At 41.5% G+C, this 19105-nt stretch overlaps 1 long non-coding RNA gene across 4 annotated transcripts in view; it reads right to left on the bottom strand.

Moving 5' to 3' along the window:
• Positions 1-6832: 6832 nt before the first annotated feature.
• LOC123347634 overlaps positions 6833-19105 on the bottom strand; it is a 33025-nt gene continuing 20752 nt past the window's right edge. For 2 of the 4 annotated variants that reach the window (XR_006573106.1, XR_006573103.1), the window contains exons 2-3: positions 11537-11771; positions 7443-9865 (exon numbers count right to left, since the gene is read on the bottom strand). This is a non-coding gene — a long non-coding RNA (uncharacterized LOC123347634). Of the gene's footprint in view, positions 7224-7442; positions 9866-11536; positions 11772-15113; positions 15405-19105 lie in introns of those variants that run through there. The other 2 variants (XR_006573105.1, XR_006573104.1) reach the window with 2 other exon arrangements.

The raw sequence follows: 19105 nt of genomic DNA, 5'->3' as shown, positions 1-19105 counted from the left end.
TATTTTAAATTGAAACAAAATCTCCCTGCATCCCCCCAACCATTTCAAATTCTTCCTCAAGACTCATATCTTCTGGGTACCCATTCAACAATGACCTCTGTGATCTTGTACATAAGTTTTTAAGGTCTGGCTTGACAAAGCCCTGCCTGGGATGATTTAGTTGGGATTGGTCCTGCTTTGAGCAGGTGGTTGGACTAGATGACCTCTTGAGGTCTCTTCCAACCTTAATCTTCTATGATTCTATGATCTTTGTAGTTCCTAATTGTTAAGCTTTTCTTTCTCATGTGTTCTTCACCATTACATTTAAGAATTCTGCATATATGTGGTGCAGAGACGGCAGCCATTTTGTTTTCAAAAAGCTACAGCTTACTGCAGAGAAGACAGAACACACTGCTCTCATGGAGACTTCAGTGTTCTTCCTTCTTCATTTTTCTTCCCTTAATCTACAAGTAAAAGTCATTTTGAACGAGAAGTACATATTATTCTCCTTGTATATAGAAAAAACATAACTTCCACTGCTGCATGACTGTGGTGCCTCTTCCCATTCAGATGGTATATTAACAATAGAAATAGCTCCACAAATCATTTTAAAAACATTTTACACAAAGAGAAAACAATTAAATGTGTATGTAATTAAAGTAACCTTTACTCCTCCCTTGTCCCTCCCCCTTGCATTAATCATCCCTGTTTTTCATCCTATACCCTTCCCCCTTTTCTTTTCATACACCTTGTTGTCCTAACATAGCACCAGATCATGCAATCCTTACACACAAGTAGTTCCATTAAAGTTAATAAGGATAATTACAAAAATAAGAGCACCAGTTTGGACCCATAGGCCCTATCTTGCAAGCTGCTCTATGCTGCCAGACCCCTGGACCTTCATGGAGCCCACTGAGGTCAATGACCACAGGGTTGCTGAGCAGGACACCCTGCAAGATGGAAGCCTCATACTGTAATTCCCCAAGGCAGGGACTTGTCTTTTTGGTTAATCTATCCATAAAACATGCATAACTATGGTGCTACGGAAAAAAATTATTATAACTTAACTTTAGAACCAGAGTAAACTTTTTCCATGTGGAGACAGTTGGCCAGATTCAGATCTCAGTTCCACTGGTATTAATCCAGATTTGGGGCTATATATGTACAATGTATGAATTCTGATTAATATTGAGAAGTTGCATAATGAAAATCTGCCGTGTCATGAGTGCCTATATGTATGCAGGTCCAACATTGTAGACAGGTCCTGTAGCACATATGAACCAGACAGATACAGTCAGAAGGTGTTTAAGACTTAACAAACCTATTAAGGTACAAACATCTGGGACAATGGGTGAGATGCATCCTGTGAAAACCAGTTTCAGCTGACTCCAAAAGAGAGAGGGAGAAGGTAGGAGCAATAGAAGGTCACCAGGAGAAAAACAAAAGAGGCCAGGTGACCAGGAGGGGTTTAAATAAAGAAACACACAGGAACAGGGAGCCAGACAGAAAGAGGACACATGGGGCAGGAGAGAGTATGGTCACAGAAGCTGGTTAAGGAGAACCAGGAGGGAGAAAGGCCAGCTAACAGGCAGCAGCCTGCATGAGGACACCCTGCTGCCCGCCTTCCTTCCTGGGCCCAGGTGGTTCCCCAGGGACTCACAAAGTAAGGATGAGCTAGGAAGTGAAGTACAATTGCAGTTTCAGATGTTTATTGTTTTGTATGATCTGTGTTCACTTGAACTTTGCATGATTAAGTATAAAAAAGCATAAACGGTGTTAGACTGTACAAAGTGTAGGCATGTATATGCTTCACAACTACTGTGTGCCCATAGCGTTAAACTATCAACCAGAAGCATCAGAGCTTTGAGGGTGGAGTTCTGGGAAAGGGGCGTGTTTAAGTAACTGGGGTATCTTGGGACGTCAGTGTTCCTGGGGCCTAGGACAATTGGGCTGAGGATCCCTAGTTCTGAGAAGGGGTTACAGACTGAGAGGCAGTTCCTGGTAAATGGGCCAAAGCAGGATCCAGTGGGGCAGCCTCCTGAGACTCTAGAAGCTTGAAACCCCCAGGGGATCCAGGACACAGAGGCTTGGATTCCTCCCAGAGCAGTCCTAATGGACAGCTGGAAGGGGGTGCATACTAGGATCTATGACATCAGGGTACACTTTTGCCATGTGGAGACAGTTGGCCAGATTCTGATCTCAGTTACACTAATATTAATTGAGAATAACTCCCTTGATTTCAAGGGAGTTGTGCTGGATTTACCCTGGTATAACTAAGAATAGAAGCTGGTCCTAAACTCTAAAGCTTTTTCAAACTCAGAGGTTTCAAATGCAACAGGAGCTGTCATATTTTCACATTATTTTCACCTTCCACCATTACAACGTGTACAATCCAATATGACACTGCATCATCACAATACAGGGAAAACATAACAAAATTATTTCTTATGCTACCTTCCAAGTGACTCATCACGGTTAGTGTTGGGATATGAAATGATAAAAAATTAGCAAGCAAATCAAATAAATAGAAACTGACAATATCATTATTTCATATACATAAAAGAATTTAACTCTCTGACATACAGATTTCTACAAACAGAACAGATGTTTGAAAAAGCAAAAAAATGGAAGAAATTAAATTCTTAACATTTTACTAGCTGGTGTCCTGCACATCGGAAATTGTGAATGCTAGGGCCTGTTCAACAGATAAATGCAAACTGCAGAGCCATACAGCTAACACTTGAATATATTTTTAGTTTTCCATCCCAAAAGGAAAATGAAAATCGAGACCGCATTGCTGACTGAGGATATGTCTACACTACGAAATTAGGTCGAATTTATAGAAGTCGGTTTTTTAGAAATCATCTTTATACAATCGATTGTGTGTGTCCCCACACAAAATGCTCTAAGTGCATTAACTCGCTGGATTGCGTCCACAGTACCGAGGCTAGCATCGACTTCTGGAGCGTTGCACTGTGGGTAGCTATCCCACAGTTCCTGCAGTCTCTGCTGCACATTGGAATTCTGGGTTGAGAGCCCAATGCCTGATGGGGCAAAAACAGTGTCGCGGGTGGTTCTGGGTACATGTCGTCAGGCCCCCCTCTCTCTCTCTCCCTCCGTGAAAGCAACTGCAGACAATTGTTTTGCGCCTTTTTCCTGGGTTACCTGTGCAGCCGCCATACCATGGCAAGCATGGAGCCCGCTCAGCTCACCGTCACTGTACATCTCCTGGGCGCTGGCAGATGTGGGACTGCATTGCTACCCAGCAGAAGCTCATTGCCTTTTGGCAGCATACGGTGCATTACGACTGGTAGCCATCGTCGTCGTACTCCTGGGTGCTCTTTTAGCCGACCTCGGTGAGGTCTGTCAGGGGTGCCATGGCAGACATGGGAGTGACTCAGCTAGGTCATTCCCCAGTTGTACTGCACCATCTTCTGGCGAGCACCCAGGAGATGACGATGGCTAGCCATCGTACTGCACCGTCTGCTGCCGGCCTAAGATGTATAAGATAGAGTGGATCAAAACAAGAAATAGGCCAGATTTGTTTTGTATTCATTTGCTCCCCCGTCCCTCCGTGAAATCAACGGCCTGCTAAACCCAGGGTTTTGAGTTCAATCCTTGAGGGGGCCATTCTGTGTGACAGTTGTTTGTGTTTCTCCTCGATGAAAAGCCACCCCCTTTGTTGATTTTAATTCCTTGTAAGCCATGTCATCAGTCGCCCCTCCGTCCGTCAGAGCAATGGCAGACAATCGTTTCGCGCCTTTTTTTCAGTACAGATGCCATAGCACTGGGAACATGAAGCCCGCTCAGATCACCACAGCAATTATGAGCACTGTAAACACCATGCGCATTATCCTGCAGTATATGCAGAACCAGAACCTGCAAAAGCGAAACCAGGCGAGGAGGCAATGGCAGCATGGTGATGAGAGTAATGAGGACATAGATATGGACATAGACTTCTCACAAAGTACAGGCCCCGGCAATGTGCACATCATGGTGTTAATGGGGCAGGTACATCCAGGAGAGCTTTATGGAGATGTCCCTGGAGGATTTCCGCTCCATTCCCAGACACGTTAACAGACTTTTCCAGTAGCTGTACTGGCCGCGAATGCCAGGGCAAATTAATCATTAAACACGCTTGCTTTTAAACCGTGTCTAATATTTACAAAGGTACAGTCACCAGAGGTCCCTTCTCCACCTATAGGGTCTGGGAGCCCTCCTTAGATGGGTTCGGGGGTTACTGGCTCCAGGTCCAGGGTGAGAAACAGATCCTGGCTGTTGGGGAAACCGGTTTCTCTGCTTCCTTGCTGTGAGCTATCTTCAACCTCCTTATCATCATCTTCCTCATCCCCAAAACCCGCTTCCGTGTTGCATCCTACTCCATTGACGGAGTCAAAGCACAGGGTTGGGGTAGTGGTGGCTGCACCCCCTAGAACGGCATGCAGCTCATCATAAAAGTGGCATGTTTGGGGCTGTGACCCTGAGCAGCTGTTTGCCTCTGTTTTTTTGGTAGGCTTGCCTGAACTCCTTAATTTTCACACGGCACTGCCGCGAGTCCCTGTTATAGCCTCTGTCCTTCATGCCCTTGGAGACTTTTTCAACTGTTTTGGCATTTCGTTTACTGGAACAGAGTTCAGCTAGCACAGATTCATCTCCCCATACAGTGATCAGATCCCATACCTCCCGTTCGGTCCATGCTGGAGCTCTTTTGCGATTCTGGGACACCATGGTCACCTCTGCTAATGAGCTCTACATGGTCACCTGTGCTGATCAGCTCACAATGCTGGCCAAACAGGAAATGAAATTCAAAAGTTCGCAGGACTTTTCCTGTCTACCTGGCCAGTACATCTGAGTTGAGAACGCTGTCCAGAGAGGTCACAATGGAGCACTCTGGGATAGCTCCCGGAGGCCAATACTGTTGAATTGCATCCACATCACCCCAAATTCGACCCAGCAAGGCCGATTTCAGGCTAATCCCCTCATCAGAGGTGGAGTAAAGAAATCAATTTTAAGAGCCCTTTAAGTCAGAAAAAAGGGCGTTGTGTGAACAGGTGCAGGGCTAACTCAAGGTAACCCTGCTAAATTCGACCTAAAATCGTAGTGTAGACCAGGCCTGGCTGTGAGCTAGAGCCACACATGCTTTCCTTTGCAATGTAACTGTTTTCTCATTTAATGGAAGGATTGTCCTGTGGTTAAGGCACTAGGCTAGGATTCAGGAGACTGGGATTCAGTTCCCCATTTTTTCATATCCTTGGGCAGGACACAATCTCTCTGTGCCTCAGTTCCCCTTCTGTAAAATGTGACTCATACTTATTTTCTCTCTCCATTTGTGTGCCTTGTCTATTTTGGCTCCAGCATATCTTTGTGTCCACACACAGCCTCATTGACTTCAATGGGGCTGTGCTTGTTTGCGGGGATGTGCCTACATGTAATCAGTTGCAGGACTGGTGCTCTTCAAGTGTAAGCTCTTCCATGCAAAGGCTGTCTGTTACTACGTGTGATTACACTGTCAAGAACAATGGGCCTCGGAGCTTGGTTAGGGCCTTTGCAGTTACTATAATGCAAATTAGATAAATTCTAATTTTATTTTCAGATTTCACTCCATGATACCTTTAGCGTTTAGAAGAACTGAATGTGAAAAGGCTTTTGATAACATTTAGAGTTATTTAATCTTGCCACGCAGCAACCGAGCTTCCAAAGAGTAACTTGATTCTATTGGTGTAGATGGGTGAAACTTTGGCCAACACCACACATAGATCAATATTGCATTCACTGGTCTTTCTCTTTCTTTCTTTTTGAAAGAAAGAGGATGTATTGTCAATCAAAATAATGCAACAGTCTTTCATATCGATGCTTTAACTCTATTTCCCCCCACCATCTTTATTTATTATTATTTCTATTGTCATAGCACCTACAAGCCCCGGTTCCCATTGTGCTAAACACTGTGCAAACATATAACACAGACATGGGCAAACTTTTTGGCCTGAGGATGGCATTGGGTTTCCAAAATTGTATGGAGGGCGTGCCCTGGCCCCACCCCCTATCTGATCCCTCCTGCTTCTCATCCCCTGATGGCTCCCCAGGATTCCTGCCCCATCCAACGCCCCCGTCCCCTGACAGCCCCTGTAACCCTCGCCCCGGACTGCCCCCCACCACCACATCCAACCCCTCCTCTCATTCCTGATTGCCCTCCCCCGGGACCCCTGCCCCATCTAACCACCCCTACTCCCTCACTGCCCCCAGAACCCCTGCCCCATCCAACCCCTCCCTCATTCCTGACTGCCCCCCCAGGATCCCTGCCCCCATTCAACTCCTCTGCTCCCCACCCTCTGACTGCCCCAACCCCTATCCACACCCCCACCCCCTGACCACCACCCAAAAATCCCCTGCCCTCTATCCAACCCCCCCTCCCCCTTACTGCGCTTCCTGGAGCACCGGTGGCTGGCGGTGCTACAGCCACACTGCCCAGAGCACCAGGACAGGCAGCCGCGCCACCCAGAGCATTGTGCTGGTGGCGGAGTGAGCTGAGGCTGCGGGGGAACAGCAGGGGAAGGGCCAGGGCCTAGCCTCCCAGGGCAGGAGCTCAAGGGCCAGGAGGGTCCTGTGGGCCAGATGTGGCCCGTGAGCCATAGTTTGCCCACCTCTGATAAAACAACAAGACAGTCCCTGCCCCAGACAGATGGGGGAGCACAAGAAAACAACGTGACAGTACTGGTCAGCACAACAGACAGCACTCTCAGCACACCAGCAACCCAACTATTGTCGAGGAAGCACAGAAAAGCTTGAAGGAGGGATTAGAAGGTGGATAACGAATGAGTTTTGTGAAGGTTTACAGGGAGCTCCGCCCAAGCACAAGGGGCTAGAATAGGAGAAAGCATTAAGGTGGTTGTTTGAAACTGTAACATGTGGGCAATAACTGCTGGCAGCGTGGGCGCTCCGGAGACAGGATTCATCGAAGGTTCACGAATGGCAGGCACTCAATAGAACACTCAGGACCATTGTCCACAGGTGGTAAAAGGAAGGAATTTTGCTTTTTCAAAACCAGTATAATTCTTTGGCAGTGGCATTTATGTGCTATTTAGACTTTTATCATATCTTCCTAGTCACACTGCGGATGTTAAGAATGCTTTGATTATACAGCGCTTTGTCGGGTATGTATTCAAATAATAATGCCAAATCCATATTCTTCAGCTCTTGCAGTCATTTCACTTCCTGCTGCTTTGGCACTAGTACACCCACCAACACTGACAATTAGAAGAAAAATGTAGCACAATCAGTCACATATTTATAGAGCACCCTTCAGAATCAACATTTTAGCATGCTTCATGGTCATTAAAATCCAATTACATAAAAGCACACATTCCATGGGAACATGCAATAACTTATTTATTCTGGAACAAAGGAATTTAAATGCAAACACATCACTAACATGTGTTGGAAGGATACGTTTACAGTATATTTGGAAGAAAAGTAACACACATAAGAGATGGGAGCCTGCTTTGGTAGCTGCAGTGACCATTCCAAAAACAAACCCAAACGCTTAGTTACCAAAACAATGTGGACCGGGTGTTCGCTATCCAGTATAGCACTTAGAAATGACAGCACCGAGCTCCTCTTCATTTTGTCTTGGCAACATTCAGGACTATTGGCTCAGAAGAAGAAAGTAAAAATAAAAAGCAAAAGGAACAAGCAGGAGAGGGGATAACAATTGAGCAGTGAGATAAGGAAAGGCAAATGAGATTTTGCTGTCATCAGATGCAGTGACAATGAAATTGCGTTGGAGCATATTCCTGCCAGTAAACTCATTTGCTAGAGTACTCATGAAAAGCAAACACAGGTAGGGCATGAACACAGCGGATGTGAATTTGTTTAAAAATCCAAAAGAATAGTCATAGTTTTTTACATTTTTGTTTACAATATTAGATCAAATCATTAAATAAAGCAGGTAAGGATGTATGTCAATCCTCCAGTGTTAGCTGTATATATAGGAGTGCTCACATGAGTATTTGCAGATCAGGGCCATATTAGCTGCTGCTCTGGATTGAATGCTTTAGGCCTAATTTTCCCCTAACTTACCTTCTGTTCAGAAAATGCAATATAATATATTCCAGTTACTGACATACTACCGAATAGATTGAGGACATAACGCATAAGGCAGAAACTCAGTTCATTGTAACTATTTCTTTGCTGGTAGCTTTCCTCCTCTGCCAATTGTCATTTTGAGCTTTGTAGCAGTGGTGCAGATGAGATTGAGAGTATATTTTACTTTTACAATTGTACTCAAATAGAGCTTAAGTGACACATAGGTCTTATGATGGCCCCCCGGGATGGGGTGGATTTTTGTCCCAAGAGATGATATACTACAGGTTATGAGGAAAATACCATGGCATCCAATAGAATTAACATGAGAGAATGCTTCTCGGTGCAGCAGTATCTGTCAGTGTATATTACAAATGATATCAGTTGTGAACAGTGGAAGAGTTCATGAAAATAATAGGTTAATGTCACAGCAGCCACTTCTTAAAAACTGCAAAGCAACTGTCATTTCCCCTGGTTTGCTTTGAAAGGTAAATTAAAGACAGCTGAATAATCTAGGAGGTTTTCCAGCCACTACTCATTATTAATTGCATTTTCATCACTGAGAGCACTATCTGTGCACTCTGTTTGAGCTGCACTTGCTCCCACCCCCATCGTCATGGGTCTGTCTGCTTTTCCATGCAGAAGCCCTGTTTTCACAAGGTTATCAAAAATCCACTCTGGCAGAACTAGATTAAATTTAGCACATGGGAAGAGGAGTAAAATCTGTAAGCAAACATTTTTCTGTTTTAATTTTTTAAATGGATTCTATAATTGTCAGTGCTCATGTTAGTACAATGAAAACATTTAGAAGTTGACTCACTGGGATTTTTCATTGCTCAGATAATAAAATGAGCTACTTGAGTTATGCCAACATTAAAAACTAAAAATAGACCCATAGGCATAATGCTTTTGTGCAACTTTCAGCTACTGTGGTGATGGATTTAGTGCAAAACCCCAAATAGGAAAATAGACAGACAAATATAAATCACAGCTAAGCAAGAAACCAGTAAACTGAGGCCAAATATTGCCCTAATTTACACACATGTGAACCCAATGGGATCAACTGTGTTATACAGGGCCAAAATTTGACCCTTACATTTGATTTGTAATGGGGAATAGAATACTTTCTATCCAAGAAGGGTGTTTATGGTGCCCTTCTCTTGGATAAATGTAATCAGATTGCTACACAGAAGTTTAGGTTATTTGAACTAGGGATTCAGGATGTGGGTATATTCTAGTCTGTCCGCAGATTCTGTGTAAAATCTGACAAACTGTGGGCCAAATTCTCCTTTCAGTTTTACCAATGTAAAGGTGCAGTAGACCCTGTTTGGGAGATATCTTTTTGCTATCATCAGGGACAGATTAACGCATAGGATCACTAAAGTCCTTTAGCAATGGGGTGAGAAAACCCACAAATATCACCACCTTCCTGTGGTACTCCATCCTCATTACAACATGCCAGCACCAAAAATACACTGTGATTAGTGCTGTTCAATGTTACATGTGTGACAGTTCACTATGGCTACTGGTTTCAAGATGCACCAGCTGGAAGGGAATACTTTCTGTCTGAGTGTTTCTTTTAGTTCTTAAACATTTAAAAAATGTGGATCAAGCAAAACTGCCATAAATATTCTTTCCTGTCAGATATTTCACAGATTCTGGAGGCTTTGTGACAGTTTACAAGCTATGCGGCTTTGTTTGTTATCCTTACAAATTCAGTTTGCGTTGTTTGAGTAAGAAACACTCAGATTGTGTGGTGGCACATGCCATAAGCTTGAATCATCAGCTCAGGTTCCTGGTTGATCATCTGAAACAGAGGATAACAAACTTGTCTGTAATAGTTAAATGATATGGCAGTAATATCCGAATTTCTCACTTCATCTTACCCCCAAATATTTATACAATTCCATTTACGCTATTTATAAACTGAATCCAGAAAAACACAGTATACTCTTTTCCAACAGAGGAGAAAAAAAATTAAAACTCCAGCTCTATCATACATATGTCCACTCGAATAGACTTGCAATAAACAGGGTCAGATTGGCTGGGTGACAGGCCAGAGTGCTATTTAACAAGTACACGGCCCAGTGAACATGCAAGAATACAGTCTGAATAGTGTGATTTAAGTCTGCTACCTCATGAACCTCCAGAGCGGATTCATCTCACCAATTGTATAACGCTCAATGGAGGGACTGAAAATCCTTCCTTGCTCCTACGGGCAATCAGCTTATGTCCTGAAGGATGGAATCTTATTATGGGCTATATCCAACCCCCATTCCATTTCCATAACTCTCAAAGTCAATGGAAGATTTGGGTAGAAATTGATAACAGGACATGGGACTTGTCTTGTATAACTACAAATGCCATTAGAGGTCATAAAATTACCCAGCCCTTTAAAAAAAAAACCAAAACATTCAGCCACATCAGTCAGTGAATTCCACTGTACAAAATCAAGTATTTCCATTTGTTGGGTCTGAATTTTTTGGATGGAATTCAGATTGTGTTACAACAGAGTAAGCCTGCAATAATTCCCTGAAGGTCAATGGAGTTACACCAGGAGTGAGATTAGAATCAGATTCATGGCACTTAGACTATGCAATATTCAACCTGTGCTGGGGATTTAAGGGAGCTGAAGAGCATTTAAGGAATCTCTCTCCTTGGGGAAGACAATGTGTCTGATCACCATTGTCCTGTACTTGCCATAGTCATTTACATGAATGAAAAATGGGTGTAAACAGTGGTGCTGGAACTAGGGGGGTTATAGAGGTGCAGCTGCACCCCCTGGCTTGAAGATGTAATAACAAACACCAAATACATGGTTTCCCTCATCAGCACCCACACTATAGAAATTGTTCCAGTACTCCTGGGTGTAAAGCATTACATCCCAATTGGTAGCATTTTATACCCGCTTGGCACTAGTGTATATGACTACCCAAAGTGAAGGGCAAGGATGAATTGGGCTTAATGTGATTAAAAACATACAAAGTGTTGAGCCTTTTTCCTTTATGGGCAAATGGACTAACTCTCCTCACTGTGCTCTGGTTTCCATCCACAGAATGAGACTAATTGCCTCTCACATTGTGATTGCAAGAGTGAAAAGAGACAGACACTGTTCTATTTTCCCCATCCACTATTTGCTGCCAGGTTATTAGAGGAGAGAGAGCGAGCAAAAGAGACAGAATGAGTCACAGCAATAGCTTGTCATTAGTTTAACGAGAAGATATAGAAACAGAGGGAGCTCACTGGGCTAATTTTCTTCCCATCCACCACTATAAATTAAAGGAGATTAGAACAACTTCAAAAATCACTGCAGTGCATCTTGGACTGCTTGTTCAATTAACCTTAAACTGAAAATATTAACATCCAGTATGAAAAATGTTGGCCACTGCACCAGATGTCCTGTTGCTAGAAAGAAGGAAAAACAAATAAACAAAAAAACCAACAACCAGACATCATGCTCCATACTGTCTGTACTTACCAACTGCATGGGAGCGTGGCAGTATAGCACATCGTGGGAAACTATGAACCGGATTTTCAAAGGGAGTCAGCATCGGTAGCTCCCATTGTTCTCCAAAGGGGAGCTGAGCTCTCTTTAGTATCTAGGCAGTAACTTAGGTGCCTTACTGGGAGATGTTGGGTTCTGATCACTTTTGAAATTTTCATTATTCATGGAATGCCATTGGGATCTGCCAATCTGACCCACCAATAGTTACCTGCCAAAAAAAGGAAATGCGCCAAACCTCAAACTCTCTTCATGCACCATGATTCGTATAGGGCCATCATATGTCCACAGTGATTTTAAAAATAGATGTTTTAATTGATTAACAACATTAATAATGCATTAGTACATTTTAATTATAATGTTTTAAATACCATTTAATAACTGGAGTAAAGAGAGTTTAACATCTTTAACAATATTTTAGCTAGTCATGTCAACCTTTGGTCTACATTAGGTTCGCATGTTCGCTAACATATTTTAAAATACTACTCATTTTCCAAGTCTAGACAAAATCAAGGAGGACAAGGATAACAAATAATAAATCATTTATTTTTTGAAAAGCCAGGCAGATACACATCAGTGATAGACTAATGTTAGAGACACAACTCAGAAAAACTGTGGGTGAAATCCTGGCTCCATTGCAAATCATAGATTTTTTGCCATTGCCTTCAGTGGAGCCAGGATTTCACTCTCTGACCAAATGCGTCAATTGTAGTTTTACACTCTTGCACAGAGAGAGCACACAATGAGTGAACAAACTGGAGGAAGATTCTGTGTTGAGCCAAGGCTGGGTCTATTCTGCGTCTATTGGATAGTATTGCAGAAGATAACTATCTCAGCTCACAAATTTCTGCATACTCTTGCTGTTGTACATTGTTATATATCTCATAGAAATGGACAAGGTCCCTAACAATGCACAAATGGGCTTTGGAAGTATCATTGTCTATAGCACTACTAATGAAGAACTAGTTTATAGACTGCGAAATAATAAAAGGGCTAAAATTTGTAATCCTTGGATACATACAATAACATGAAAGATTATTTTTTCCTACTGTTATTCACCAGGTGTCCAATTCTGCACCCATTACACATGTTGGGTAGTACTGAAATTACTAGCCACACTGAGCTCTCACTACACTCGATGGAATGACTTGTGTCAGTAAGTACCACTCAGTGGGAAGGCTGCAGAATTGGGCTTTATAGTTCTAAAAATGTGATTCATGCAAAGGGTAGAGCCTCTGGATGTTGTGGATCACCATAGCTCCCGAAGAAGGGGAGGAGGATTGTGTGGGGGCCAGGGGCATAGTCATTGGGTCCATGTAGCATAACAATCTATTGGCCCAAAATCCTGTATGTGGGGGAGAATTAAGGAACAGAGGGTTACCTCCCACACATCTCCACATGGCCTGTATTAGTCCCAGCAGCTCAGTTACAGATGCAGCATGGTTTGTGGATATCAAGAATCCCCCATCCCTCAGTCCCAGAGTTTCCACTCACAGAGCAAAACTCGTTGGCACAGACTTTGCTCCTCCCCTTTCTGTCAGTTCAGGTTTCATAGGCTTCCATCACTATAGGCTAATATCTGAATGCACAAGAGAGGAAGAGTTTGATACTTCTGAGTGTGCAAAATAGAGACAGGCCAAGCTAGAAATGGACATCCATATAGATACGTGATTCAGCTGCCAAAGATAAAGAGATTGATCTTCTGCAGGCAGAGAAAATTTTTTAAATCAGTGTGTACAAATTTGTGTTCTAGATTGCTGGATGTACCCATTTAGGTTTGCAAATGCTCTGATTTCCACACAAAATTACTCATTTTCTGCAGGGAAACAGATTTTTATGCATACTAGACATGGCTGCAAAGTTTGTGGATATATGTTTGGTGGTCAACTGAAATTTTGAGCCAGGGCATGCATAAACACTGGTTTTCTGGCCTGCCAGAGAAATACCAGTGTGAAGTTAAAAATCAATAGCACAAACTTTTAGTCTAATTCTCAACATAGAAGAACGACTAAATGAGTAACAAAACCAATCAAAAATAAGTGAAGCTGCATAATTCTGAAGAGCCTGTAAAGAAAAGACTGTGGAATCAAGAAGTCCAGCAAAAAGACAATTAAATTATCAACAATAGAAAACTAGTGTGAACCAGCATTTCAGTAGCAGAAAATTTACATAGCTATGATGATTAATTATGTTGACTAGCTAAGAGAATCATAAATAACTAAATAGTGAATAAAAATGAATCATGATAAAAACAGTCTCCCAACAATAAAGGGGTTATACAAGTTGGGTCAAGCTTAAAATGAGAACAAGGAAGAACTATAGATACTTTAGAGTTCAGCAATGAAATCTGTTTCAGCCAAAATTCAGATGCATCCTTCGTCACACTGGGGAACTAAACATTGCTAAAGGCTGTGAAATACAAAGAAGGTAATGAGAGGTAAATCTTAGAGGAATGAGCAAACATTTAAATTCACAAATATTCTGACACTTAGGAATACAGTCTAACCCTCAATATCACTGAAGAGCAGAGGTAGCTGACAAATGAGAAAACTATTCTGAAGAAAAAAAATCTAAGTTGTTACCATTCCATAAGGTTCAAAATAGAGCCATTTTCACCAATATTTCTGAAGCATTTTGTTTACTGAAATGTTTAAGAAAATTGTATCACCATTTTTATCCAAATTATAGTTTTTTAAAAAGAAAAATGCCAATAATGCTGCTGAAAATGATTTTGATTAAATTTTGATAAAAGTAGTGATAAAAAATATCATGGAATCATCCAAAGAAATGGGAAATGTTGTTAATGTCAACTGTTTTTCACAACAAGTTTCAGTTTAAGGAAAAGGTCATTTTTCCATAACAGAAAAAAAATTCACAAGAAAAAAAAAATCACATCCTGGTGTCATGTGAGTTTTGGCCAGGGGGTATGGGGGGAGGGGATGTGCATGCCTGAAGAGCCTGTTGGATCCCTAGAAAAGAACTTCCTGTCCTACAAACCACCACAGAGATTGCCACTGATGGGCCTCATTAACACTGAAAAAATCTGCTTGTGACAGGTTGGACCCCACTTCCAGGGTGCCACCTGATATGCTGGGGTCCCACTGAGCCCACCTGTCCCACCAGCCTGGGACCCATTCCCCCAACTCTCTGCTGCTGTGTCAGGCTCTCAAGCCCCCTTCCAGCACACACACAGGTAGGGACATGTCCAGGTGTAGAATCACACAGTCTACAATCAGCTCTGTGTGGGAGGACTCAGGCTCAAGGAATTGCCCAGCACTTTGGTGCACATACTCTCTGGAGTGTAAACCCAAAATTATACTGTCTTGTGTTGTATAACTTTTGCCACCGCCCCCAGTTATGAATTGCACAAATTGGGTTTTGAAATAAACAAAGAACAAGATAAACAAAGAGCAAGTTTATTAACTACAAAAAGGTAAATGTTAAGTGTGTATAAGAGATAGCAAACAGTACAGAGCAGATTACTGAGCAAATAAAACACGCAAACTAAACTTAATACACTAAAGGAGCCTGGCTACAAATAATAATTTCTTACTCTAAATGTTGTTTCAAGTAGGTTGCAGTGTTTCTTGAAGGTAAACTGGACTGATTGCATTTTAAATCTCCAGGGATTCCTTTTACAGGCTGATGTGTCCTGCCTGGACTCAGCCCCCTGCCCCCAGCTTAGCGTCTTTGTTTCTTCAGGTATTTTCAGGAGTCTTCCTTCTTGGGCAGGGAGTCAATGGAGAAGAGCCTTGATTAATTCACTCCCCAGCCTTAAATAGCATTTACATATGGTGGGAACCTTTGGTTTCCCAGTCTGACCCCCACTCCCTCTTTTAATGGAAAAACACTGGAAGCCCAAGATGGTGGTCAAGTATCAGGTGACCCGATCACATGATCCTGTAGTGTCAAAGCAGCAATCCAGGAAGTTTTTCAGGAAGGGAGGATATTAGTCTTATTGTTCTTCCTAATGATCCATCCGGGCCGATTAGCTACTGTCTGGTGGGCATTCCCCAAGTACACACACAGTTGTAATTGTTACATAGTCAATATTCCTACCTTCAGATACAGAAATGATACATGCATACAAATTGGATAATTACATTCAGTAAATTATAACATTTTCAATGATACCTCACATGAGGCATCTTGCATAAAACATCTTAGTTATGCCATATTCATATCATAATAATATTTCTATGAAGAATATGGGGGTGTAATGTCACACTGCTTACAGACAGCTCAATATATTTCCTTTTTCCTGCAAAAGACCAAGCTAGGTGGGAGGTGCCAAGACATCTCCTTCTTCCTGGCTATATGGAAAGGGGAAGAGATGGTAAAGAGAAGACTCCTCTCCCTCTAAAGGCCATAGAATTGGGGGTGAGAGATGAATAATTTAAACTCAGATTCTAATAGGACATCTGGAGAACTCATTTGCATAAATATCCTGAAGCAAACAAAGTACAAAAAGACAAAAAGTCAAAACAATGCAAGCAATCGTTAGAAGGCCAACAAAATTAAAAAAACAAATACATTGAATTAAGCAAACTTTAAATATGATCAGTTAGTTACATTTAGCTATTACAAATGTCATAATGCTTATATTTGATAAAATACAACAGCTGGATGATCATGTATCCCAGGAATTACAGGGGAGTGTTTATTTTTACCTTGAGCAGCCTTCACTAAAAGAATAATGAGGCCATTATTTTGACTATATAAATAATTGGAAACAGCTGAAGGCAGACAGTTTTCCAGATAGGACACAATGAAGAAATGTGTAGGTCTACAGACACAAATGATATTCTCTATTGGCTTCAAGAAAGAACCATTCACATTTTTCAGACAAGGTACAATGATGTTTTTCTCCTGGTACCAAAAATAAAACGGCAGCTTCATTCTTAAAAATCAAGCTGCCATCCAGTTCTTTATTACAATACACTTTTCATTGCCAGACACTTTCCATTATAAGTAGAGCTCAGTGAAATTTTTTTAGACAACTGGCTAATTCATTTAAAATGCAGTTTCAGGTCACCAGGGTCAAATTCAGTGAATAGTTGCAGCTGAAATAGAAAAGAATGTTTTTAATAAAAAGTTGAAATGTTTCATTGACATATTCTAAAGAAAATGTTTTGACGTTTCATTTTGAAATTATATTTTGTTTTGAAATGTAACTAGATTGATTTTAAAAAAAACAATAAAGGATAAAAAAGTCACCTGAAAATGAAGCAAAACATTTAATTTCAGGTTAAGCAAAATGTTTCATTTGACAAAAAATGAAACTTCTTTGGGGTTTTTTTTGGTGAGAAAAACTTAAAATTTTGTTATAAGACCCTGGTTTTAGTTACAACTTTGCCAAACTAACCCTTTTGCTCAGATTTTCTATCATGACTGTTTTCCGCAAGCTGTAATTTTTTTTTGAAAAGTTTCAACTAAAATGGTTCAGTCATTTCCAAGACCAAGATTAGGGAAAAATATGTTGTTTCACCCATGTTGAAAAATTCTTACATATGTTTTATTGCTCCTATGCCACCATGCTTTGGAACAGACACTTGAAATTTGGCTGGAGATCACAGTGGCATCAGAGATGCTCATTTTGCCATCCCTATGAAAATTTGCCCAAATTAGGCCAACCTATAAGCTTCTAAAAAAGTCTCAGTTTGTACATGCTCAGTGAAGACTTGTTAAAGTTTGGTACCTAACTTCTCCCAAGATTCTGTCTGCACTGAGTGTGCACCATCCCCTCACAACTCCTGTGTGCTAACCAGACTGCATGCACCATCCATCAGAGAGACTGAGCATGTTGCATCCCAGGGCTGCAGGGGCTAAGTAGGACATTCCCTGCAATTGCTCCTTCCAGCTACCTGGGGCAGCTATGGCATCAGTCACTGGAACTGAGAGCAGGGAGAATGTCTCTCCTGTGCTCGTAATGCTTCCTCTGCTGGTGCTCTAGCAGCATGGAGGAGAAGGAGGAAGCAACCTGACAGGAATGGTGCGGGGTGGGTAATGTGGGACAGCAGAGAGAAAAAAGATGCAGGGTGGGAAGAAATAGGGGCAGGAGATGGGATGAAGAGGAGAAGGGGGGAAGATATGGGCAGAGATAGTAGCTAGGGAAGGAACAGGAATAGGATCCCGAGAAACAGGGATAGGAGCAGACAGGGACAGGAAGAGGCTGGGTGGGACAAAGGCAGAAGAGTCTGTAACCACGAGATAACCCTCTCCTGTAGAAGATGAAATTGAAACCATTATTTCTCAGTCTCAATGTTCCTCTGGTGTCTAGCAAACAGCTGTGATCCCCAGGCAACGTGTGGATCTCCTTCCAGTTCTAGTGACTGGTCCACATAGAAGATATCAGCCTTCTATTGCTACCAGTTACTCCTTTAGCTCAATTGATTGAGGACTGTGGATTTAAATATCCTGACACTAGTAGTGACCCCCAGGTCGTTAATATTGTTCCTCAGATTGAAATTTTTGTATTTTGGAAAATACAAAACAATCTTAAATCCTTTAACCATAAATTTTTAGGAATGTAACTGAATATAAATCTCCATGATTTAAAAAAAAAAAAAGGGGAAATATTGTTCATTATTTCAAGTCTAGCTGAAGGAGCCAGTTGGGCCTTACCTAACTCTCCAAAGAGCATCCAAGTCAAAAGTTAATTTGCATAGATAATATTTCAATATGCTTATCAAAATAAATTTTAATAGCGATGAAATTCAGGTTCTGACTGATATTAAAAACTCAAAAGCACTTCCAAAGGAGTTTTGGTTGCGCATTTTTTATTATTAAAAGAATTACTCTTAATTAGCTTGTATTCCTAAAGACAAACAATTTTGTTCTCTTAAAATGTTCAAACAAAGATTGTTCTCCTTACATCCACATGATCCATTCAAAAATCACTACTGCCAATGCCCTCCCTCTCATTTCAGGGAGGGAGGATGACTGAAAAGGAAGACACATTAGCACAATATCTCAAAGAATTTTCCTTGATACTCGAACCGTACAGTGGTGAAGAGAAAAAGAGAAGGAGATGAAATGAATAATCAGGGTAGATTTATCTGAAGGCCAAAATGTGATGAATCCCAGATCCAATTCTCCTTAATTCTGAATTCAAGCATCTACTTGCCTACATAGTAAATCCAGCCATCATCAACTAATGGTTCTAACTCCTGTGATAAGAATTATTCACCAAGAGGATAGAAAGATCGCATTAAGCACTGAGGAACTCCTGCAATCTAATCACAGTTCTTATTACCTAACACCTCAATGACAGAAAAATATTAAATTAATTAATAAGACCACTCCGGTATCCAAGAGTCAAAGACAACTGTTGAATATTATGATCAATGGTATCGAACATGGCAGATAAATCAATAAGAATTAGCTTTCATTCTTATAACTCTGGGTCCTACCAATGACTACACTATTAAAGAGGTTGAGAAAAGCTTTTTCAATGAGATGGCTGACTTGAAATCAATAACTAACAGGGACTGAGTAGGTCAAAATGATGGAAAAATGATTGAACTTGACTTAGGACAACATATT

The sequence above is a fragment of the Mauremys mutica genome, chromosome 1 (assembly GCF_020497125.1).
Source record: "Mauremys mutica isolate MM-2020 ecotype Southern chromosome 1, ASM2049712v1, whole genome shotgun sequence".
In the NCBI taxonomy this organism is placed as follows: domain Eukaryota; kingdom Metazoa; phylum Chordata; order Testudines; family Geoemydidae; genus Mauremys; species Mauremys mutica.
Note: the sequence above shows the minus strand (reverse complement) of the source record. Positions and strands in the feature narration are given on the sequence as shown.